The sequence below is a fragment of the Vicugna pacos genome, chromosome 9 (genome assembly GCF_048564905.1).
Source record: "Vicugna pacos chromosome 9, VicPac4, whole genome shotgun sequence".
NCBI classification, from domain to species: Eukaryota; Metazoa; Chordata; class Mammalia; order Artiodactyla; family Camelidae; genus Vicugna; species Vicugna pacos.
In genome coordinates this window covers 18,142,679-18,154,635 of record NC_132995.1, presented here as the reverse complement: position 1 = coordinate 18,154,635, position 11,957 = coordinate 18,142,679, and the positions used below count along the sequence as shown (strand labels likewise).

The 11,957-nt window shown below is 35.7% G+C and overlaps 1 long non-coding RNA gene across 1 annotated transcript; it reads left to right on the top strand.

Moving 5' to 3' along the window:
• The first annotated feature begins 1,450 nt into the window (after positions 1-1,450).
• On the top strand, positions 1,451-9,953 carry LOC140698442 (uncharacterized). The gene is made up of 3 exons (XR_012076230.1): positions 1,451-1,539; positions 1,668-1,736; positions 9,748-9,953. It is a non-coding gene; the product is annotated as an uncharacterized lncRNA (long non-coding RNA).
• The last annotated feature ends 2,004 nt before the right edge of the window (positions 9,954-11,957 follow it).

Here is an 11,957-nt window from a genome sequence, read left to right as displayed (position 1 = left end):
ACCATTACTGCAAGTTTACAGTCTTCCAAGTCTTGCTCTACATACAATATTTCTGGTGCCTTGGAATTTCTCAGTGATAAATCCAGTTGTGATGTCTTTTTAATTAGTGTTCTGAGAACTCAGAGAACTGTTTCAATATAAAGACTGCTATCCTTTAGGGGGACATTTCTTCTATTGTTTCCTTTTCATTTTTTTTCTATCTCAGCATCTTCTGTTCTTTGCTATTAGTCCTTCCAATAATAGGGATTAGACCTTTGAGGACTGATTCTTTATTTCTCCTACCTCTTATACTTTCTTCTCTTTCCAGAACTTTTATTGCTTCTTTTGTTTTAGCAATCATGTTTTTAATCTCTAAGATATTTCTTGTTTTCTGAGTGATACTTTTCCCTAAACTACTGTTCTTGTTCTTTGAATGTAACATCTTGAATGTCGCTAATGTTGCTGAATGTGCTTTTAGAATATATTTTTGTCCTGCTTTTAATCTTGGTCTTCCTCTTTTATCTGCTACACACACACACACATACACACACACACACACACACACACACACACACCTGGTTGTCTTCATATATTAGGATGGGGTAGTTGGATAAATTCCCTTGGGTGTTGGATTAGCAAGAAAAATTCCTTCTTTCCTTACTGATGAGAGAGTTCTGACGTGGAGTTCTTTGAGACAGGAAATGGCAGGACAATTCGAGAGCCTGTTTTTGGATTAGGGGAGGAAGATGTCGGAGAGAAGACCCTAATACCAACCAAGATCAGAAGAGTTTAGTAAATTCCAGACATTATTATTGAGAGAAGACATAGCATATCCTAGATTGTACATCCCTTTTATTTGTTGGTTGGTTGATTGGTTGGTATAACGCCACCCTTCAACCCTCCCCTAGAAATAAACTCCAGTGGCCTGAACTCAATTCATCATGTAGAAGTCATGCTATGAGCCAGTATCCCTGTGCTGTGCACTGACCTGTAACTAACCTATCTGCTTCTCCCTCCACTGTCCTCTAGCTGATAGTCTACACTGAGCCAGGAATCTCTAAGGCCATCTAGCCCCCACCTCTTCAGCAGCCCCTTTGTTGCATCTTCTCGTCTTTCCTGTTCACCAATTTTGTCATCCACAAGCCTACTCCTGTCTGATCCTGATCATTCAGAATGTGTTTTCCTCCTGGTTGAAGACCTGTTCCCTGCTCCCTTTTATTCTTCTTTTATAGGAGTTTTTGGTTTGTTTGTTTTTTTCTTTTCTTTTTTCTTTTTTCTTTTTTTTTTTTTGTTCTTCTATCTGATCATCACCACAGGATCTTAGAAAGCACAGAGCATGAACAACTATGTCCTTCCTCTTCACCCTTCATCTTTTGCCCATCGGGAACCACCCCTGCTAACGGAATCCATTGCCATAGCCCTGTATTACATCACTATGATGAAACATTCTTACAAATTCTATGATCATTTTAAAGACACTACGACCATTTGTGTATTTTTCACAAGTTCTACATATTCATCAAGTAAATCAAGAATAATTTAATAACAAAGATGAATTATGTAATGAATTTTTCTATATCCTTATTTAATATGCTTCTTGATTTGTCCAAGTCTGGACAGTTTCTTTAAATCTTTGACTATAATTTTGATTTCATAATAACAACTTTAGAACTGCTTTATATGTTTAGATGCTGTTATTTGGGGCATAAAAGTTCATGACTGCTCAAGCTTAACAATAAAGTGAACCTCTTAACAAGGTGAGATAAATATATTCTATTCAATTATTTTATCTTACATTTTACTTCTTCTGGTTCTAATACTGTCTATGCAGCTTTCTTTTGGTTTATATATTCCTAATATATCCTTGCTAATCCATTTATTCTTATAGTTTCTCCACCAATTTAGTGTTTCTCCTAAGCAGGAAAAAAACTTCAATTTCAGTTCATTTTTTTGATCTGTGAAAGAGTTTAACACCATTTATCCTTTCAACAAATATTTATTGAGCAACTACTGTGCATGAGGTCTAATATTCAGAGGTGAAAAGAACAAACATGGTTCCAGCTATTATAAATTCTTTTGCATCTTATTTTCTCTAACTATTTAGATGTACAGCCGATTTGCTTTCTTGTTTATTCTACAAGACTTAACCTTCAAATCAAAAGAGGAAAAATAAAAAAGGTTCAATATTCATTCATTGTTTTTAAAAAAATACTCTTAGCAAACAAGAAATAGATCTTTTTTTAATCCAGTGAAAAATACTGACTGAAAAACGTGCCTCCAAATGGTGAAAGGTTGAAAGCTTCTCCTCTAAGATCAGGAATAAGACAGAGGTGTTCACTCTCGCCCTACCCATTCAACGTAGTACTGGAGGTTCTAGCCAGAGATGTTATGCAAGAAAAAATAAGTAAAAGGCATTCAAATCAGAAAGGAAAAGTAAAATTGCTTCTATTTGCAGATGATATGATCTTATATGTAGAAAATTCTAGACTCCAAAACTATTAAAATTAATCAACAAATTCAGTAAAGTTATAGGATATAAAAAACATAAAAACGAGTTGAATTTCTATACACTATCTGAAAAAAGAAATAAAGAAAAAATACCATTTCCAATAGCACCAAAAATTTTAAAAATTGAGAGATAAATTTAACCAAGGAGGTGAAAAATCTGTACATTGAAAATTACAAGACATCGATGAGAGAAATGAAAGAAACAAATAAATGGAAAGATAGCCCATGTTCATCGACTGGAAGAATAAATATTGTTAAAATATCTATACTACCCAAAGCCATCTATAGATTCAATGCAATCTCTATTAAAGTTCAAATGGTATTTTTCACAAAATATTTTAACAATCCTAATATTTGTGTGGAACTACAGAAGAACTGAAAGAGCCAAAGCAATTCAAAAGAACAACGCTAGAAGCATCGCAATTCCTGATTTCAAACTTTACTACAAAGCTGTAGTGATCAAAACAGTATGGTACTTGGGGGGAAAAAGACAGACACATAGACCAATGGAACAGAATCAAGAGCCCACAAATAAACCCTTGCATATACAGCCAACTAGTATCTGACAAGGGAGCCAAAAAGATGGAATGGGAAAAGATAGCCTCTTCAATAAATGATATTGGGAAAGCTGAATAACCAGATGCAAAAGAATGAAATTAGATCCCTATCTTACACCATATGCAAAAATTAATTTGACATGGATTAAAGACTTAAATATAATACCTAAAACTGGAAAACTACTAGAATAAAACATCAGGGAAAAGTTCCCTGAAATTGGTCTTAGCAATGATTTTTTTGGACGTGACACCAGAACCACAAGCAACACAAGTGCAAATAAACAAGTGGGACTTAATCTAAAAAGCTTCTGCACCACTACAAAAGAGTCAACAAAATGAACAGGCAACATGCAGAATGGGAGAAAAATGTTTGCAAAGCACCTAGCCAAGAAGGGGTTAATATAAAAAATATATAAGGAACTCATACAACTCAATAGCAGCAACAACAAAACCAAACAATCCAACTAAAAAATCGGCAGAGGACTTGAAAATACATTTTTCCAAAGAAGATATACAAATGGCTAAGAGGTACACGAAAAGATGCTCAACATCACTAGGTATCAGGGAACTGTAAATCAAAACCACCCTGAGATATCATCTCATACCTTCTAGGAAGACTACTATTAAAAGGACAAGAGGCAAGTGTTGGTGAGGCTGGGGAGAAAAGGGAATTTTTGTACACTACTGATGGCAATGTAAAATGGTACAGCCACTATGGAAAATAGTTTGGAGGTTCCTCAAAATATGAGAAATAGAATTATCGTATGATCCAGCAATCTCACATCTAGGTATATATCCGAAGGAACTGAAATCACTATCACAAAGAGATATATGTATCCCCATATTCATTGAAGCATTACACACAACAGCCAAGACATGGAAACAACCTGAGTGCCCTTGACAGGATGAATGAATAAAGGAAATGTATATATACGTGGAGATGGACGTGTTAACTAACTTTATTGTGGTAACCATTTTGCAGTAACTTACATATGTTGTATGTCTCTTATATTTCAATAAATCTGAAATAAAATACATAGATACAAACAGGCCTATAACAAATATATACTTGATGATTAAAACTTTTCTCCTTGAGATCAGAAACAAAACAAGGATGTCCAATTTTACCGCTTTCACCAAACATCTTACTGCAGGTTCCAACAAGCACAATAAAGCAAGAAAAATAAACAGAAGCTATTCAGATTACAAAAGGAAAAAATATCATTATTTTCTGATGGCACGATTGTGTACAAAGAAACTCCAAAATAATCTAAAGACAATTAGAATTAATAGAGAATTTAGCAAAGGTGCTGGAGACTAGGAAATATACAAATATCAATTTTATTTCTGCATACTAGCAACAAACATATATAAAATAATTTTTAATCATTAACATTTATATTAGCACCAAAGAGTGACAATTACCAAGAAACAAATTTAAAAGAATTTATACAAGACTTCTACACTGAAAACTATAAAATGTTATTGAGAGAAACTAACAAAGATCTAAATAAATGGAAGGCTTGATTTGTAAAATCACATTATCTTCCCAAATTGTTCTATAAATCTGCTATAATCCCAATCAAAATCCAAGCATGATTCTGTGTATGTGTATAATTTTACAAGCTGATTCTTTATTTTTATGGAATTTCAAATAGTCAAGGCTATTTAAAGGAAGAAAAACAAAGCTGAAGGACTCACACTACGAAGTGTGAAGACTTATTATAAAGCTATAATAAAGAAGACTGTGTGATACTGATGCAAGAAAAGACCAAAAAATTCAATGGAATAAAATAGTCTAGAAACTACACAATGTTTAGTCATTAATTTATGAAAAGTTGACTCTGCAGTGCAGTCTTTTCAATAAATGATGCTGAGTCAATTGACTATTCATATGAGAAAAAGTACACCCTAACTGTTATCTTACACCACACACAAAAATCAATCCCCCATGCACTGCAGCTCTAAATGTAAAATGTTAAACAATGAAACTTAAAGAAGAAAACATCTTAGAGATCTATGAAGTATACAAAGATTCTTAAATAGGACAGCAAAAAAAGAGAATAAAAAGGCCAACCACAGCATTGTAAAGACAAACACACACACACACACAATTTCCAGAAAAATTCTCTTATTAAAATATGTACATAGAACTCCTACAAATTAATAAGCAAATATTTTTTAAATAGAAAAATAGGTCAAAGAAATGAACAGATACTTCACAAAAGAAACTCTCAAAATATTCATAGCAGCACTATTTACAGTAGCCAAGACATGGAAGCAACCTAAGTGTCCATCAACAGATGACTGGATAAAGAAGATGTGGCAGGCACACACACACACACACACATACACACACACACACACACACAGCAGGATATTGCTCAGCCAAAAAAAATAAATAAATCATGAAATAATGCCATCTGTAGCAACATGGATGGACCTAGAGATTATCATATTGAGTGAAGTCAGACAAAGACAAATATCATATAATCTCACTTATATGTGAAATCTAAAAATAAATGATAAAAATTCTACTTACAAACCAAAAACAGATTCACAGACATAGAAAACAAACTATGGTTACCAAAGGGGAAAGGGCAGGGAGGGATAAGTTAGGGGTTGGGGCTTAACAGACACACACACTATATATAAAATAAACAACAAGGACCTACTGTAGAGCACAGGGAACTATATTCAACTTCTTGTAATAACATATAATGGAGAAGAATCTAAAAAGAAAAACAATTTATATGTTTGTATATGTATAACTGAATCCGTGTGCTGTACACCTGAAACCAATGTTGTAAATCAACTACACTTCAATAAAAAAAATGTTTAAATGGCCAGTAAACACATGAAAATGTGTCAAGCTAGTTATCAAGGAAATGTAAACTGAAACTACAATCAATGCTCTAGCCATCAGAATGGCTAAAATGAAAAGACAGGAAATACCAACGGATACAGAACAACTGAAACTCCCGTGCACTTCTCTTGGTGGTGTACAAACCATTTGGAACACTGGCAGCATTTACTAAACCTGAGCATGCGTGGATCTTTGACCCAGATTCCCACTCCTAAGTCCATACTTACCCAACACCCTCATATTTTTAACAAAAACCACATATTATAATATGCAAGATAGTGCCATTCATATTAGTCAAAAACTGGAAACTCCATAAATGCCATCAATGGTAAAACAGATCAGTAAATTGTGATGCAGTCACATACTAGAATGCTACACAGTAAAGAAAATCGGTCATCTATAACCACACTTTCTGAATAAGTCTCAGAAACATAATTTTGAGAGATAGAAGCTAAAAGTAAGACTGCATACTATATGATTCAGTTTATGTAAGTAAAAGTCCAGATCTTGATAACCCTTGAGGGTGTGACAGTAACTGGAAGGGAGCAGGAGGTACCCTCTGGAGTCTAGCCATGGTCTTCATATTGATCTTGGTGGTTGTGACAGCGAATTTTCGGTTTGTGAAAATTCACTAAGCTGAACATACAACAATTTTCTGCATATATGTTACACTTCAATGAAGTTAAGCAAACAACAACAAAAAAAGAGAACTTACCCACTTTTATTTTTTTATAATTATTGGTAGCTCTTTGTAAAATGAGAATATCAATATTGTTTCCCTGCAATCTTTCTAGTTTTATTAATACAATTAGAAATATTTAGTTCCAACCTACTATTGTAGTTTTCAGTAATTGTTAAATCATTTTGTTTTGAGTATTATTTTGCATTTTGTTTTAGAGCTATAGCCAGAATCTTCCACAATGACATAGACTTAATTTAATGTTTAACTGGACTACAATTCATGGGTTTTGATTCACATCTCATTTGACTTTCATTTTGAGAGACTCATATGGAAAGAATAACCTCTTCATGATTTTTATCATGTCTGATCTTGGTCTTTCTTCCATCACCTCATTTAACACTTTATTTTCTGATTATTGTTTGTGTTTTGTTTTTCATCTTTAATTTGTGGACCCAGTTTTGTTTACTCTTTTTAAAATAATTAGTGTTATGGAAGTAAATATCTTATTTTTACACCCACTTGGTTGGACTGAAATTTTAAGAATTTATTTTTAATTTACTTTAGTCAAGCAACATTGAAAATAATACAATGTGTATACTATGACCCATGTAAAATGATTAATTCTGTGTACTCTTTCTTTATGCCATCTTCTCTTCACATTTTAGTTGATATAATTTGGAACTTAAATATTCCCATTAAATAATTTATTTTCTCCTTTGTCATGTTTTAAACAATTAATATGAATGAATGCTGTTTCCTTTGTAGGGCTTTGTACCATTTGTTTCACACCACATTTTCCCATCTCTTGAGTTCTTTATTATTTATATGCCCTTCATTCATCTGGAGTAGTTTTCTGATGTAAGATATACTTTCAATAAGATATACTTTCTTTGTTATAGATGAAAAGTTGTTATATGTAAGCCTTATGATAACCACAAAGCAAAAACCTATAATAAATACACAGAAGATGAATATAAGCATACCACTAAAGAGGGTCATCAAACAGCAAAGGAAGAAAGAAACAACAAGGAGTTACACAAACAGTCAGAAAACAGCTATCAAAATGGTAATAAGCATATACCCATAAATAATTACTTTAAATGTATATGGAATAAATTCTCTATCTAAAGACAGAGAGGCTGAATGAATTTAATGGGAAAAAAAAACAAGATTCATCTACCTACTGCCTACAAAAGACTCACTTTAGATGTAAGGGCACAAACAATAAATGTGAAGGGATGGAAAAAAGATATTCCATGCAGCTGATAACCAAAAGAAAGCTGGAGTAACTGTACTTATATCAGACAAAATAGATTTTTTTTAAAAAGTCTGTTTTAAAAGACAAAAAAGGGCATTACATAATAAAATGGTCAATACAACAAGAGTATATAATATTTGTAAACACTTATGCACCCAACATAGGAGCACCTAAATATATAAAGCAAATATTAACAGGCCTAAAGACAGAAATAGACAAGCAATACCCCATAATAGTAGGGGACTTTAATACCCCACTTTCACCAATGGATAAATCATCCAGACAGAAAATCAGTAAGAAAACATTGGCCTTAAACAACATGTTAGGTCAGATGAACTTAACAGATTTTGCAGAACATTTCATCCAAAAGCAACAGATTCACATTCTTTTCAAGTGCACGTGGAACATTTTCCAAGACAGATCATATGTTAGGCCACAAAACAAGTCTTAGTAAATTTAAGAGGGCTGAAATCATATCAACCATCCTTTCCAACCATGGGATAAAATTAATTACACAAAGAAAACTGGAAATTTTGCAAACATGGAGATTAAACAATATGCTACAAAACAACAAATGGGTCAAAGACGAAATCAGAAGAGAAATTTTAAAAATATCTGAGACAAACAAAAATGGAAATTTAACATACCTAAATTCATGGGATGCAGCAAAAGCAGTTCTAAGAGGGAAGTTCAAAGCACCTCAAGAATCAAGAAAAGTCTCAACTAAATGACCTAACTTTATACATCAAGAAACTAGGGGAAAAAGAATGAAACAAAACCCCAAATTTGTAGAAGGAAGAAAGTAACAAAGATTAGAAACCAAGATAAATGAAACAGAGACTAAAAAATGGTCATTGAAAGTGCTTATTTTTTTAAAAGATAAACAAAATTGACAAACCTTTAGCTAGACTCATCAAGGGAAAAAAAGACAACTCAAAATTAGAAATGAAATAGACGTTACAACTGATATCACAAAAATACAAAGGGTCATAAGAGACTACTATGAACAATTATACACTAACAAACTGGACAACCTAGAAGAAATGGATAAATTCCTAGAAATACACAATGAACCAAGCCTGAATCATGATGAAATAGAAAATTGGAACAGACTGATTACTAGTAAGGAGATTGAATTATTAACAAAAAAAAAAACCTCCCTACAAACAAAAGTCCAGGACCAAATGGCTTCACTAGTGAATTCTCAAACTCTTCAAAAAATAGAAAAGAGAACTCTTTCGAACTCATTTTATGAGGCTAGCATTACCTTGATTAAAAAAACAACAAACAAGGAATCCACAAAAAAGAAAATTATAGGCCAATATCCCTGATGAAGATAGATGGAAGAAATCCTCAACAAATTATTAACAAGCCAAATTCAACAGTACATTAAAAGGATCGTGCACTACGATCAAGTGGAATTTCGTTCACGGATGCAAGGATTGTTCAACACCCATAAATCAGTCAAGCTGAGTGTTTTTTTAAATGAAGGGCACATGGGTGGTGTACATTCTAAGTACTTTCATATTTCAAAATCTGCGAGATTGCCTCAGGAAGAATAGGTTGAGAGTTTGCAGAATTGCATTTTCAATTCAAAATAACTTTTATTATTACAAAAGCAGTACAGGTACAGTGCAGAAAATTAGAAAATATAGATAAGTAAAAGAAAATAAAATCAACACTTTTCCACTGTTAACACCCTAGGCTACATCTTCCCCTGATCTTTTTCTGTACACATACATGTATACATATGTTTATCAAAGTACAATCAACCTGTACACATTGTCTTGTAACATGCTTTTATTCCATAAATAAATGTCCACCTTTTCATAGCATTAAATTATAATGTCATCTAGTGCCCAGACTGTACTCAAATTTCCCTAATTGTCCTTTATAGATGGACTGCCCCAACTAGACGCAATCCAGGAGGCAAAAGGGAGCAGTGGTTGAATGGATTTGAACAAGTGCCCTCTCTTCTGGATTTGTCTGCTCATCTCCTTATGAACAATACTGAAGCACAGTTTTTCTCCAAATCTCTGTAAACATTTCTGCTGTGCTCCTGTCACTTGGTGGTAACCAAATAAAATTCAGAGAGCAACTTCACTCCCCACCTGCCTTCCTACTGCTTCCTAACTTATCTCATCTAACCTTGAAGTTTAAAAATGTCATGAGGTGCTGCTATGTCTCCGGTATTGTATTCATAATTATGACTGGTACTCAGTGAATGCTTTCATCTAATAGGTAAATTTTTTATTGAGCTCAAAGACTGTTTCTTTTCTTCTCTTCTCTTTTTTCATTTTTTTCTTTTTTTTTTTTTTTAACTTCTGTGCCATTTCCTGCTGGAATTGCTAGCAATGTGTGATTTGACTCACCTGGACTTATCTCCTGAATTTGTCTCCTTTTGGTCCTCTCATTTTTCAGCTCTTTATTCCTTTCATAAGAAACTGTCTTCTCACTCATGGATCTGGGAGTACAGACTAGGATGGGATTCTCAGTCTCAGTACACTACCAGAAGCTCAGGTATTACCAACCCCACCTAGCGTTCACTGAGTTCTTCCCCCAGGCCAGGCTCTGTTCTACATGCTCAACAAGGATCACCTCAACGGATCTTCACTCAAACCTATCAGGTTGGGATTATGATGAACTCCATTTTACAGATGACAAGACTGAGATACCAAGTAGGTAAGTAACTTGCCCAACCACATGGATAATCAGTGGTCAGGCTGGAATCCAATTCCAGTCTCCTTCTCCAGGCTTTCTGCATTGCTAGCAACCTGGACTGACCCCACGCATCCCGTGGCATTCCCTCCCTTGGTGGGATCCTGCTAAACTCCTTCCAGGTACGCAGCTCATTTGCACGCAGCCATCCGTGGACAGGTCCTCCCCTTGGCCTGGTGCTTTTAGCTCTGTATTTCATAGAAATCTTCCGAAAACATTGTAATGGGCCTGGCCACCTTTCCTGGTTTCCAATGTGAACACAGATTTTCCCCTACTTTACATTCCTTTGGCTGTTTCAAGGGAAACCTCATGCTAAATGCTCATTTGGAGGTTTCTGTTTGTTTGTTTGTAATCTTCCTTATCAAAAGGGGAGTTCCAGTTATTTCATCTCCTGGACCCAAAACCTTCTGGGACTGCCCCACTCAGTATGAACAACATGAAACCCTTCCTGAGGAATGAGTCCTTCTCCGAACAAGCTCAGACTGACTTTCCAGTCATAGTACCTACCACTCTTGATTCTCTTCATTTTTGGAAGAAATTGACTGTGTCTGCACTCTCCCTGCCCTGGACCCACGCCTTGGCAACACAGTGCCTTCTCCAAGTGGGATGCCGTGCTCTTTCTCTCATCCCATCCCCGCTCCTTCCTCAGATGTCCCCCAGGCATTCTGCCTCGTCACCTCCCCAGTGGCCCCCTCTCAATCAGGTGAGCAGCAACAGATGGCATGCTCCAGTGAAGATTCTCCAGGGGGCGGGGGCAGGTTATCTACAAAGGGGCAAATTATAACACAAGAAGTGCCTGCAGAAGTACCTCAAGCGATGGTGTAGGAACCAGTCTGGGCCTTAAGGGATGAGAGAAGGAAAGGTTCCCGGGGCCTGGAAAGAGGACCCCACATTGTTTGGAGAATAGCAGAGACCTCAGGCAAGGGAGCAGCCACAGAGGGAAGGGCTCAGCAGATGAAACACTCTGACCTCAGATTCCCCTCCAGTCTCCTACCCAGGATCCCTCTGTCAGAACCCAACAGAGTCCAGATGACCTGGGACCCCTTGAAATAATGCAAACACACCCACCTCCTGAGGCTGAGAATAGAGGGGAAGAGTGAATGTGACTGGTGTACAAAGGTCGGGTGCAGACCCTCTGCCTCCCACCACCTACAGTCTCTCTCCTCACCCGCCAACTCATGGAGGTGGGTACCATCATTCTGCATCTTTGCACCTGTGTCTGATGGCGGCAGGTGCACAGCTTGGGCTCAGTGAACTTGTGTCAAGTGAGGAAGCAATGGTGACACAACCCACCCGTTTGGTTTGGCTGGTTATCCCAGAAGTAGGAAAGGTTGGCCTAGGTCATCTTCACCCTCCTTTTAATGACCAAGAGCATCGATCAAGGGATTT